The following is a 14,638-nucleotide window of genomic DNA, read 5'->3' as shown; positions in this document are numbered from 1 at the left end:
TCTCACTTATTGGTGGGAGCTAAAAAAAAAATAAACAAATTAATTTACCCACAAACACACACACACACAAAAAAAAACGGGGTGGGGGTGGGGAAGAAGATATAACAACTATACTTCCATGAAGTTGTTACAACAAGCAAACGGAAAGGACATTCTTGGGGGGAGGGGAGAGAGGGAGGAGGAAGGGAGGTGTCGGTGACGGGCCATAATAATCATATACAGTGTATATTGACAAAATAAAAAATAAAATAAAATAAAATATATATTATAAAAAATAAATAAATAAATAAATAAAAATAATAAAATAAAAAAAAAAAGTAATTAAATGCTCTGAAAATAATGGAGAGAGATCCAAGAGAAGCAGCTTTGAAAACTTGCTAGTACATATAAGACAGAGATTTCTAAACCCAGAGGGGGGAAAAATGGAACTGAGCAGGAAGACAGGCATACTTTAATGTATATCCATGTACAGTTTTCTTGCCTATGGCTAGTCTGTTGAGCTATTTAGGATAGGGGATAGCCAGGATCATGTGATGATTGTTACGCTGCCTTCCTTGGCTCCAGCTACGTTATCATCTGAATGTGTGTGTCCATCAAAAACCTAATCACCAATGTGATGATATTAGGAGGTGGGAGCTTTGGGATATGATGAGGTCATGAGGGCAGAGCTCTTATGAATGGGATTAGTGCCCTTATAGAGGAAGGCCCAGGGAGCTGACTTCCCCCTTCTACCATGTAAGGGCACAGGGAGAAGGTGCCTTCTGTGAACTGGGAAACAGGCCCTAACCAGACACTGAATCAGCCAGTACCTTGATCATGGACTTCCCAGCCTCCAGAGCAAGTGCTTCATTTGTTTTGTCTTCTACTATTCCGTTACCAAAAACTCCATTTTCTAGACAACATATGCTGAAGAAGGAAAGGGTGTGTGTGTGTGCGTGCGTGTGTGTAAATCCTATATGGTTAGGTTTAAAATGGTTAAAAATAGGGCCGGCCCGGTGTAGCAGTGCGCCGCTTGGGAAGCATGGTGGCGCTCCCGCCGAGGGTTCGGATCCCACATACAGACCAGTTCCCGCTCACTGGCTGAGCGAGGCGTGGGAGCAACACCTAGGTTTGCAATCCCGTTGCCGGTCCCTGGTCCGGTACGGGGGCAACACTGAGGGTTGCGATCCGTTGCCGGACACGGAAAAAGACAAAAAGACAAAAAAAAAAATAAATAAAATAAAATGGTTAAAAATAAAAATTTTGGCCTAAAGGATTAAGCTTCAGTTAAGTATAAGTTTCACTTAGGCAGAACATCTCTTCCACATTTAATGGAAGACAAATATAGTATTACTTGGGCCACTGAAATCCATATTAAAACCCCAAGACATGTATTTTAATGAGACCAGGTAAGCAGAGTGTGTTTATGACCTCTGGGACATTTAGAACTAATCTTGAAGGAAAAAATGTCACAAGTTTCTCTTTAGGCCTGAAATTCAGGTTCTGCTACATTCTTAAATCTTTCTTCCTCTTCTGACTTGCAGGTAAAGACTGTAGGGAAAGTGGACTTGGGGCACTGTTACCAGGGTTCCACTCCCTTATGTGAGCCTGTCAAAATTCTAGGTCTGTAAAGAAGTTTTGTCTGTGCATTACAGATCACTGCAAGGTAACTTGAATGTCACAGTCATTATCTCTTGGTTCACTGGCATAGCCTGGGAAAAGGAAACAGAATATTGCTGTTACTTTCTTATAATTCTGTCTATGGGTATTTTCACCTTTAGTACTAAGAAATTAATAACTACTATTAATAATAAGCACAGCCATTTATTCAACCCCTGCGATTTTCCAATAATCATGCTAGACATTAAAAATACCTTACTTAAACTAGTCTGTACCAACATGAGTATACATTCTTTTCATAAGCATCGGACAAAGCTCTGTCTTTTTTTCTAGGACAGCATGCTCTCCTGTTGTGCCTCCTACCTGTCTGTCTGTTCTGTGAAGCCTTTGCAAGCACCTCTGCCTGTAGTGTTCCTTACAAGTTCATGTTCCTCAGGGCTTGCTACAGACCTATGCACTTGCTCTTGCCAGTGTGGTGTAGTGATTAAGCCCAGGGTCTCAAGAATCAACCGGCCTATACTCTAACCTCCTTTATTTAGCCTCCTTATATTCCCAACTCCTCAAAGTACTAATTGCTCCTGCCTTACTGGTTTCTTGTGAGGATTAATTGAAACGAAACATGAAAAATGCTAAGCACTATGCCTGGCATGTAGTAAATGCTCAATATGTGTGAGCTGCTGCTATAATACTCACAATATGTCATCATAAATTATTTGCTTAATGTCTGTCTTTTTCCCTAGACTGCTAGCTTTACCCTTAGCCTGTGACTTTGTACCTTTCACACAGTAGGCTCTCATTCATTTTTCCTTGAATGGTTAAGGAAAGAAGAATCAAAGGAACGGATCGCCATGCAAACTGGGTGTCATTATTCTAATATTAAGAATGAAAAAATATGTAGACAGTTGGTTAGAGCATGGTGATGGTAATACAAAGGTCCAGGGTTCAATCCCTGCAGCCTGCTGCCAAAAAAAAAAAAGAGAGAGAGAGAGAGAGAGTAATTAATGTTTTAAGTTTCTACAGGTAATAAGTGGCAGAATTGCAACCCACATCCATATCTATCTAAATCTGAAGCCCATGCACTTCTCATTTATTGCACGGGGGAAAACGCATGCTTCTGGGGAGAAGAGATGGAAATAATCAGTCCTTACTGAGCACTTACTGTGGACCTGGTGGTGTTCTAAGAACTTGCATATGTTTTCTCAGTTAACTTTTACAGCAATGCTACAAGGCAGCAACTATTATTATTTTCAATTTTACAGATGAAAGGTAAAGTACAAAGAGGATAGTAACAGGTCAAGGTAACATGGCTAGGACTAGGCAGGGATAGTTAGGGTTGGGACTCAGCCTCAGAGCTCATACCCCTAACTGCCACATGTTTGCTTCTTTCAGCATCATGTGATGCTTTACAATTAAACAGCACTGAAAAAGGAGTCAAACATCACTCTTAGTTATACTGTCTCCAGTCAAGTATTTAGTATACTTTTGCTATCTGTATATGATTAGTTTGTATTAAAAAAAAAATAAAAGGCCACTGAACATCTACAAACTCTAATTCTTTGTCCTAAACAATGACTGAATTTTAAAGTCCTTTAAGTCATCTACAACAACTTTTACAATTTATTAATCACCTCTGCCTGAACATTTCCATTAATAAGATGTTCACAAATTCACAGAAGGCACTAGTTCTAATTTTGAAAGAGTGAATGCAGGAAATTTTTTCTTGGATAAAAATCTGTCACTTTACACCTTCTGCTCATTTACCTAGTTTTTCTCCCTGAAACTATGCCATATTTGAAGACAAATGTTGGGAAAATAGAATAGTTTCGTCAGGGCCCTCACTTCGGGTCCAGTTGGGTGTGGTTTTAGCACATCCTTTGTAAGCAAATTGCTTGTGTGTGTGTGTGTGTGTGGAGTTAGTGCACATGCACGCCAATTTATCTTTTTAGTTTTGTTACTATTCTTGTGTTCTTTAGAGAGATAGAGTGCACATGCGTGCCAATGTATCTTTTTAGTTTTGTTGCTATTCTTGTGTACTTCAGAGAGAGAGAGAGGAGTTTTAGTGAAGCAGAAGGGTGGGCATCTGCCTTGGGCATCTGCCCTGTGCAGCCATGCTTTCCAACCTATGGCTCCAAGGACCTTTTGGCCAGTTACCTAGCTCATAGACCTGCGTGAAGGGGTCTGGTGACCTAGCCTGGCATATGAAGGGTTTGTGACCCAGTCTGTGAATGGGCTTGAGGGGTCTGGGAGCTCCAGACCCAGCCCTAGCTCAACAATCAGCCCAGTTGCTACAGGATTACCAGCAGGTAAAAGAGCCCAACAACTAGCATGATCATGGAGCTAGACAACTGGTGTCACAAACAGGATACAGAGTGCTACAATTGGCAATATTGACAGGATTCCAGACATTAGCTGTAGCTTCACAACAAACCACTCATTTATTCAGCAAACATCTGAGCACTTATCTTTCAAGCACTGTGACAGGCAATGTGTGCCCAAAGATAAATATAAGAAACTACTGTTTTTAGGGTGACAGCTGTGTAAAAGAATAATTTCAGCCTCGTGTGGTAAGAGTTTTAGCAAAATTATAACAAACGATTATAGAAGTATCAAAAAGTAAGTTGTTTGGGGAAAGAGGATTGGCAAATTAGGTGAGTATATGGAAAATTTTGTTTTGACCTCTGTCCCCAGCCCTCTGGCAATATGGAGGGAGTACATGACATTCCAGGACTTAGAGAAGAAACAATTATCATTGTTGAGTGGTTACAATGTCAGACCTGTTCTAAGTACTTTATACATATTAACTCATCTAAAACCAACAACTCTGTGCTGGTGCTATTCTTACCATTTGCCATTATACAGATAATTTATTTGACTCCAAGCAGTCAAATAACTTTGGTGGAAGTTGAAGAGCTAAGTAGGAGGAAAAACTGGGATTCACACCCAGGCAGTGTGGCTCCAGAGTGCATGTTTTTAAGTGCCGTGTGGCTTCCCAAACAAGACACTCTAGAAATGACATATAGTACAATAGAAAGTAATAGTATTGGAATGCCACATTACATAGTATTTGCCATTCATTATCTCATTTAATTCTCACAATAATCTCTTTAAGTAGGTATTACCAGCTGACACTATATGTCCTTCTGTTCCTGTCTCCTCTTCCTTTCCTATTACTGCTTTCCATTGCTTAAATCCACCAAGATTATCGCCTTTGCACCAGCTTCTTTCCCCTTCTCAATGCTCTTCTTCCAGATCTTTGCATGCCTATCTTTGCTCTAATGTCGCCTCCTCAGAGTGCCCTTCCAGAATCTCACTGTGTACGTAGCTCTCAGTACCATTCCACTGTTTACTTTTCTTCTTCGTATTCATTGCTCTCTGGAATCGTACTATTTGTTTAACTATTTAAATATTTTGTCTGTCTACCCTAAATAGAACGTAAGCACCATCACTAACAGAGAGCTTGCCTATCTTGTTTGCTTCTGTATCCCTAAATATCTAAAAAACCGTAGGTAAGTCATATAGTAAACATTCGAAAACATTAATTTCAGCTTTTACTTTCCTACCTTTTTTGTTATTTTTATTCTTGTGAATTAGTGTTCTAACAAATTATTAACTTACTTTTTGGATCCAAATAATAATATATGGATAGTCTTTGAATATAGGATTATTGATTTGTGCATATCAGTGATTATATCACCTCAGCAAATTCACTTATACTTTCTAATAGCTATTCAGTTGATAATCAAATAATAAAAATGATAATTTTGACAGTTCCTCTTTAATATTTGATTACTTATTTTTTATCTTATAATATTGATTAAATCATTTTTGTACTGTTCTTGATGTTAATTTTCCATATTTCACCTCTAAGTATAAGAATTGACATTGGCATTTGGTGGTTAGTTTTTATAATGTTAAGAAAATGCCCTACTTACAAGTTACTAAAGTTATTTATTTCGAAATCAGGTATTGATATTATCTTCATCACATGTCTTTATCTATATATACTTAGATGATATGGCTTTTCTTCTTTAATCTGTTAGTGTAAAAAAAAAAGTCACAGGAAAATATTTCCCAGTGTTGAACAATCCTACTTTCTTGGAAATCAATGGTTCTCAACTGTATGAGATAGTACTGCCTCTGATGATACTCCAAGACAATACTTTCCAGGAATCTGGAAATTTATCAGGTGTTTTCCGTGACACAATGATGGGACAGACAGAATTTAGGCTGGCATTTAATGCCTAGGAACTAAACCTCCTACATCACAAATAAGTTTAGGGCTCCAAATACCTATTGTGTCTTAGTTGAGAAACACTACTGTGAGTTAGTTTTTCATCATGTTTTAAAACTTATTATTAATATGATTAATATGCCAACACAAACTGATTCCTAATTTTGAATCATTTTAACATTTTTGAAATAATACCTGCTAAGTTATGGTATATAAGTGTTTTATTACATTACAGTCAGCCCTAGTATCCTGCGTTCTGCATCTGCAGATTCAACCAACCATGGAATGAAAATATTCAACAACTGAAAAGATACAATAACAATTCAATAATAAAAGTAATACAAATAAAAAGCCAATACAGTATAACAACTATTTGCATAGCACTTACATTGTATTAGGTATTATAAGTATTATAATCTAGAGATGATTTAAAGTATACTGGACAATATGTACAGGTTATATGCAAATACTATGTCATTTTATATAAGGGACTTGAACATCTGCAGATTTTGGTATCCACTAGAGTCCTAGAACTAATCCCCCACAAATACTGAGGGGTGACTTGTATTAGTATTAAATAGTTCTATATTCAACTTTAAAGAGAAATTGGTCTTTTTTACTATTTTATTTTTTAATATTTTGATAATTTTATCACATTGGTCATGAATTTGTTAAATAATACCCCCAATATTTTTCAAATCAACTTCTTTTAAACCAGATTGTTCCAGCCGTATCGCAGGGCAATCAATATGAATCTAATCACGTTGTAATGTGATTCAACCAAATCATTTCTACTACATTTTACATCTTTTATTGTAACCTGCCATTTAAGCTAGGTATAATTTTAGAATATTGATTTGGTTGGCCAAATTATTTGCTATTTCTTTCAGCTCTATGTTACCTGTGAATTTGATTAAAATATGTTCTATGGCACTCACTCAAAATATCAGTAATAGTGCAGAATAGGACAAAGAACCAAACTTCAATGAGGCAGTGTTTCAACCACTAGAAATCCAAGAGTACAATTATCCACTTCACATATCTACACATTTTCCACAAGGCTTCTGTGAGAGTTGTAATGTCATGAGTACATAGTATGGCTATGGCATACATCTGAAATTTAGCAGGACCCATTCTTAGGGATCCCATGTAGCCACTTTCTTTCCTAAGTACCAATATTCCATTCTTTTAATAATATGCCTTACATTTTTCTGTTAGGAGACAAACAACAAATGGATTAGTCTATAGTTTCCTAAAACAACTTTATCACCTTTTTGGAAGCCAGGTTATTTGTCCATCAGCAGTTACTGTTCTTCTCCTATTTTCCTCGAAATTAACTTTCAGCAGTCCCTTAACCATAGTTCCTGATTCTTTCATTACTGTTAAGTAGACTCATCTGTGATTTGATGCTTTCCCACATCCCCATCTAACTTGGTGGTTTATCATTCTTTGACTCCCATCATTCTATCTTTTCTTGATTAAAGGCAATTCTTTGATAGAAAAAAAAACCCAGAAGATTTTATACTGAGATATAACTATCACCACACTGGGAAAGTAAACAAAAATAGCAGAACCAGTTAAGACTTGAAATAGCTACAGTGTTTCTAGGAGAAATTACCATCAGTTTAAATTAGAAGCCCTAGTTTTCTGTCCAAAACAGATATCTGAGTGTAACTTCAAAGTAAGTTTCAATCCCACACGATTTTTTTTTTCAAGTGGTCATTTTCTTTTTTTTTTCCTGAACATTTTATTTATTTTTTATTATACATATTTATGGGGTACACAGAGTTGTCAGTGTTTGTGATGATCAAATCAATATTATTAGCATGTTCATCACTGCAAATTGTAATTATTCATTGTGTCCTTTACCCAATTACTCCCTACCCCCCTACTCCCTCCCCCTCGCCCACCTCTAGTAACTATAGGTCTGTTCTCTCCTTCTGGAAGTTCAACAATTTATAGTGGTCTTTCTTTCATTCATTCTTTTTTTCTTTCTTAGCTCCCACTAATGAGTAAGGACATGCAGTATTTCTCTTTTGGTGCCTGGCTTATTTCACTTAACATAATTTTCTCCAAGCTCATTCACGTTGCTGTGATTGCCAGAATTTCACTCTTTTTTATGGCAGAGTAATATTCTATTGTGCATATGTAACCACATTTTCCTCATCCAGTTGTCCATCCGTGGACATTTAGGTTGGTTCCACATCTTGGCTATTGTAAATAGAGCTGCGATGAACGTGGGAGTACAGGTATTTTTATTAGCCACCTCTTCAAATTCAACTAGAACTTTACTTACCAAAACTCAATCATAAGAAAACCTTCTCCATGTAGACCAGAAGTAAAGCACTTACGGATTTTTTAAATCACAATATGATTTTCTAAGGTTATGCTCTCATTTGCTAACACAAAGTGATTTCAAATTAAATCCATTTTAGCTATTTAAAAGGACATAGTTCTATCATTCATCCATTTGTGGTTTAAAAAAATAGGGCAGTATAGCTTATTTGTCTGTGTGTCGATTCTGTAGCCTGCCCCCTCTTCTCCCCATTAAAAAAAAAAAAAAATTCTTTTCAATCTTTTCAGCTGTATTCTGACATTAGCTTGTCTGGTTTAAGTCACAAGTTAAAACAGTGTGGTGGGTGCAGGCAACGGATACAGGGCTATTAATATCAACACCAATGCTTCACAGTCTTTCTTGGCCACAGAGAGCACTCCACTTCTAGAAGTCTGCTACACACACACACAGGCAAAGTCACAACCTAAGGTAGCCACTGTTTTTGCATTATTTTAGATTGGAAGAGTTTTTGTTTGTTGATTTGTTTATTTTTTAGCATTAGGAATATTCCAGGATAGCTAGTATAGCTAAATCAATTTTGTTCATTCATTTATTCAATCAACAAATATGAAGAGTGTGCCAACTGTGTGCCATACAGTGTGCTGGGCTCTACATAAACAAACCCAACATGTTCCGTAACCCAGCAAAGTGTATATCCTAACAGACAGATATGAAGATTTTAAGAAAAGAACTCTCTCCAAGAGATGTCAACTTTACACATATAAAACCATCCCTAATACCCAGTACATCTTCTCATTTGATATTACTCCCTAAATGTTCCCTTTCCCCTACTAAGCAGCTAGGTTCTCATTATGATCCCTAAAAAAAAAACACTCCAGGAGAAAAAGCATTAATTTCAAAATGACAAGAGTTACACAAATACATCTTGAGGCTTGGATAGTTGACATACCAAGCTGGAAGGTATTCACCAGATTTTCTTTTTCTGGAAGCTCTATCATTAATTTACGTATTTCTTTAAAATTTTAAAGCTATATATAAAACTCTCCTTAAGTACAAAATACCTTTTTTTTCTTTATAATTGAAACTCTTCAGAGATTTAGGTCCTTCTCTTTGGAACTTTTTATTATCAATCAAAAAATAAAAGACAGATGTGGCAAAATTCTGACTCCTATAAAGTGTTACATAATTACACAGTATAGTACAAAAAGAATAACTCAATATTGATTTACAAAAAAAGTCAAATAAATATAATTTTTAAAATTTGGAGCTTACAGAAAATATGTGAAAGAAAGCAAGGACTTAATGTTCGTAGACTAAAATATATCTGGCTGCTGATGTGGGAAGGATTTAGGACAAGTGACATAAAATATAGTCAGCCTCTCTTTTTCCTCCCCAATCAAAACTACCAGGGCATCATCTTTAAAACAACTAGAACTAACTTAATTTCTGTTTTCCTTCTTCCTTAATCTCTCTTCGTGTCAAATAAGAAAAAAAAAAAAAATCAACCAGGAGTGAGAGAAGGGGCAAGCCCCTTTGGACTACGAGCAAAAGCCATTTTCAGCAAATACGGATTTTATAAAAATGGGTGAATATCATTGATTAGAAAAGCCATAGGCTGCTCAAGGCTTGAATTGCAAGATACGTGAAGCAATAAGCTCTGCATGCCTAGAAAGTGAAAAGGGAAAAGAGAAAAATTTTAATATATCACAAATTCTGTGAAAAGTGTGGCACCCATGGGGTTCTCATTTGCACTCAATTTTTGTTCTCATGTTTTTTTCCATAAGGTTGAAATCCACAAACTAAAAGTTCTTGGTTTTATATTAGAATTTCCAAAAGACAAAAGTTTGATTTTTTTTTTAAAGGAAAAGCACACTAACATTTGTTTAATCAATATCTAAGACTTACTTCAGAAGCCAAGAAATAAAGATTTCCATTTCCATTTTTGCAACTTATCCTAAATGAATTTAACTCACAGAAAAGTTAGATGACAGTAATATCAACATTTTATCTTATATAGGTACCTACATGCAGATCGTAAACTACCGATCATGTCACAAGGAAAGTATCAAAATTTTTAAATTATATAATTTTAATTCACTCCTAGAAATGTTTTAATTGTTCATTTTTCTTCAAGAGTTGGTTTTGTATGATTCCTTTGTAAGCCATGATTTTTTCAAGGCCATTGGGCTTAAAATTAGGAGAAAAAGATAAGCAAAAGTGAAATTCTGGAGAATTCTTTTGAATTATCTTTTCTGACCTTGAGATGAAAAGTGAAGGAGAGTTGGAGCAACTGTACTGAAGAAAGGGCCTAAATCCATGCAATCTTTAATACAGTAAATCGTTCCTACGTCCTTTAATGTGAAGGTGTTAAGTGTCATGGATTGCATTCTGTTTTGTTCCCTTGACTTTAGCTGAAGGTCATTCCTGGTTTTAGAGATTAAAATCTGCGCAAGCTAACCTCTGATGCAGGGCAAAGTTGCTGTGAACATGTTAATGTCTGGAAGAGAAGAACTCCGCTCTAATCTCCTTATCAGCATCTTCTCTGCCACGAGGGTAAATTACATGTACTACTTCCTATATTACTGTCTAACACAAAATATTACACTGAAAATGAATATATCTCATAGTATGACCACTTGGATTAAAAATGTAGATTTATGCATAGTGATATGTAAATTACAGTGCCCAGTATATCTTTGAAAATCCAATCAAAATATATGATGTTTCAGCCTAGCAATAAAAAGAATTGAACAGCAGATCTATAGAATTCCTTGGCATACACAAACAAATTCTCTACCCCAGTATACATACTCAAAAGTGTTATTCCTTGGTAATTTTAATTTTCAATCAGTTTCTTGGTTATAGATGTACTAAGTGGATGGTAACCAAGTTGTAAATGTGAAACTACTTTTATGTATACTCTTCCATCTCTCCACAATGCCTTCCCTGAGGATCATATTATTATAATACATCAAAACTCAGTTTAAATTTTGCTTTCTTAGTGAGCCTTCCTTGAGCAATGCTAACTAAATAGGTCCTTCCCCATTATTCTCTATCCCAAAGACATGTTTATTTTCTTCAGAACTCTTCATATTTTCAACTAAAATCTAAAATCCTAATTATGAATTACATCATCTGCCCTCTGGCTACCAACTTCATGCATACCATTTTCTTTCTTTACCCTTCCCTCTCACTTTTCCATACTGACTTCCTTGATGTTCTCAGGATGTACATGTGAGTTCCTCCTCCTCAACACATTCCCTCATATATCTGCAGGTTTCCTTCCTTATTTTCTACAGGGCTCTTCTCAAATGTCACCAACTCAGGAGGCCTTCCTTGACTAGCATATCTAAAACAGCAGCCCCTATCACTTTCTTTATCCAGTTTTATTTCTTCTATCTAGCACTTATAGTTGTATATGTATGTGTTCATTGTGTGACTCTCATTAGCATGTAAATGCCATGAGATTTTATCTCTTTTAGCACTGCCACAATGCTTGACATTAAAGCTGGCACTCAATACTTATTTGTTAAATTAATTAATTAATCCCTTACTTATTATCTGTCTCCTCCACTGATTCTTAAGGACCATAAAAGTAGAAGCTTCGTTTCTGGCATTCCTGTAGTATCTTGCATATAGTAGGCGATAAATGAATATTGAATGAGTGAATGAATGAATGAATGAATGGTTTACTTGTGTGTGTTTTTTTAAATCTCCTTCCCCCAGTAGGTTCTAATTACCATGAAAAGTAGAATTATGGCCATTTAGAACATCAGTGTATACTAATTCCACAATAGGGTCTAGCTTATAGTAGACACTCATAAAGTAAGTGAAGAATATCAAGGACTGGGACTAGAGTGAACAGAAACCTAACTCTGGCTATAGCCACCCGCAGGTCCCCACAGGGTTAATCTGAGGTCTTAATGGAAGATGGAAAAGGGTTTAGGATATGTACAGAGCCACGAGAGCCTTAAGTCACAAGGCCCAGCCTGGACCTTGAAAAGGCTTGCATTCCAGGGGAGACCCAAGAAGTTAGGTGCACACATCTGAGCCTCTTACTTTCAGATTACATTTTTTGAATTTGGGGAGGAGTAAACCTTAACTTCAATCCATAGCTTTGATTCGTCTGATTGAAATGTTTGCCCTGAAGATTCCAGATGTATCAATCTATGGCATCAAAGGACAACAAACAAGAATTAGATTTTAACATCAAATCTCCCACTAAATAGTACAGTAACCTTGAAAACATCGCCACCATCACTTCTGTCATGTTTTTCATTTGTAAAATGAAGGTACTAGGAAAAAGGCAGCAGCTCTAAAATTATGGATTGCATATTCAGGTTTGCTGAAATGCCCTTGGGAGGCTTTGTCTCTTCCTCTCCTTTCTCCACCTGTCGCAATCCCTCTGGGTTAGAAATTACAGCCTGGGTGAGCTATTGTTACTGATGGGAATCTGTCAAGTGTGCAGGGAAAGAAAAGTTAAGAGCCACTGGCCTATGTGATCTCTACCACCCTTTTCAGGACCAAAAATGTTGTGAATCTATGAACTGTTATGTACCTCAGTTTAATACAAAATCCCTATATTTTAACATTGCTTAAGTTACTGCCATCTGTAGTTTACTTACACTAACTTAATTTTTGTTCCTACTATGACTCAAGGACTATGGCAGGCACTGAGAATTCAAAGATGAATTTAGAAATGGTCTCTTCCCTCAAGGAGCTCTGTTCAACGGGGAGGCAAATGCAACAGAGTGTGATAAATGCTTTCATGGGGCCAAAGCAGTGAGTAAATTTAGAACACATCAAAGGGCACCAAAGCAGTCTTTTTCTGGAGGGATGATCTGGAAAATCTCCCAGTAAGTGACCCCAAACTGAGTCCTAACTTTAATTAATTGAATTATAGACTGCTAATGCTGTATGGTGTCAGAATCATCTAATCAAACTCCTGAGGAGGCACAAAAGGAAACTGATTTCCACAGAGGGTCACTGATTTCATCCAAAGTGAGTATCAGAGTTGCAACTAGGACCCAGGTAAGCATTACTGGGCTACCTCTTTTTAGAGACACTTTTTTTGGAAGGAAAATTTTTAGAACTTCTTCCATTAGTTTAATGATGGAATTAATCAATGAACTAATCATAATTTAATAAGGTAGATAAATATTTATACATATTGACTTCATGTGCAGTGGTGATACCAATAACTCATCATCCCTAGGTTACAGTAGCAGTGTGAGCTGTTGGTGAATTTATTCAGATCCATCCACAGTCTAACCCAGCTTGACTCCTGAGCTTCTGCATAGACCTAATCACACTGAGAAGGATGGTACAGTACAGTTTGGCTGTGAATAAGAACAAACTTTAGGAATAAATCTTGGTCTGATTAGCACCTCCCCTCAACAACTGACTGAGGCATCTAGAGGCTAAGGTAAAACCCAAGAAGTAAAATATTTTATTATTAGTAGTAGTAATAGTAGTACTAAATAAAATTGCTCAGGTATGCAATCTTGTTGGAGTTTTTTCTCCTAACATCGTTTTACTCGGATTATTTAATGACTGTGATTTAGTAATGGGACCATATAAGAGCTCATCACATTAAAACAGAACTACTCGGGAAATCCATAGTTTCTAATAGCGTGCCATCTGTTTGGCTCTTACTGGCAATGGATTTATCCTGCTTAGTGCAGATGATGATATTGGGGGTGAAATCATGGATTATACAATAGATTTCTGTGCTATTTAACTACTGTTATTAATTTGCTACCTTTCAAATCAACATTTCCCAACATAAAATCAATTATTTTTTATTTTTCAACTCTTACCCCAACTGAGGTTGCTACAGGCACCATATAAGCGTGTGTTCTGGCGCCAATGGTAAAGTCACCCACAATCTCTCCAAATCAAAAACCTCAAACTGAGTTCACTTTTTCCCACCACGGTGCTCTTTTGCCTCGCCCCACCGTCCAGTGCAAAGGTACATCGGACTGAATCATTTTCTTTCAACACACCATTTCCAAATGGCCGCCCAGGGTCCTAAATCCGGCCGCTGCGGACAGGGACTAGCGGGTGCCGTCCTCTGCAGAGCCTTGGGACTCGAGCGCCTTTATAACTGGACGTCGGAAGCCAGAACGGAAACCCGAACAGTCAGGGACAGGTGTCACCCCGCACGGGTGCCCCCGAGAGGCCCCCGAGAGCAGTGAAAGACTCCTTCCCTGGGTTTGGGGAGGTCCTGGGGCGAAAGCAAACACTGTCCCCCATTCAAGTCAGGGAGCAGGACGCCCAGGGTCACAGGTCAGAAGTTGAATTTTAACCCAACCTGCCTTTCACAGCCCGGGCACCGCGGTGGCACTGAGCCAGGAGACAACGAGGTTGGCTGCGGCGGGAGAACCTGAGAGTTGCGGCCGCCCGGGAGCTGCCGGCGTCCCGAACAGACGCGACCCCCGCCGCACTGGGAACGCGAAGCCGGGAAGAGCCGGGCTCGGCGGCCGCGACGCTGCGCCCCCGGCCCGGGCACG

The 14,638-nt window shown here is 37.6% G+C and overlaps 1 protein-coding gene across 1 annotated transcript in view; it reads right to left on the bottom strand.

Annotated features, from left to right (window-relative positions):
- The window catches only part of LIN7A (lin-7 homolog A (C. elegans)), a 151,555-nt gene that overhangs the window by 135,962 nt on the left and 955 nt on the right, over positions 1 to 14,638 (bottom strand). The window lies entirely within an intron of this gene.

The sequence above is a fragment of the Galeopterus variegatus genome, unplaced genomic scaffold, assembly GCF_000696425.1.
Source record: "Galeopterus variegatus unplaced genomic scaffold, G_variegatus-3.0.2 Scaffold1187, whole genome shotgun sequence".
Lineage (NCBI taxonomy): Eukaryota > Metazoa > Chordata > Mammalia > Dermoptera > Cynocephalidae > Galeopterus > Galeopterus variegatus.
This window is presented reverse-complemented; position numbering and strand designations above follow the sequence as displayed.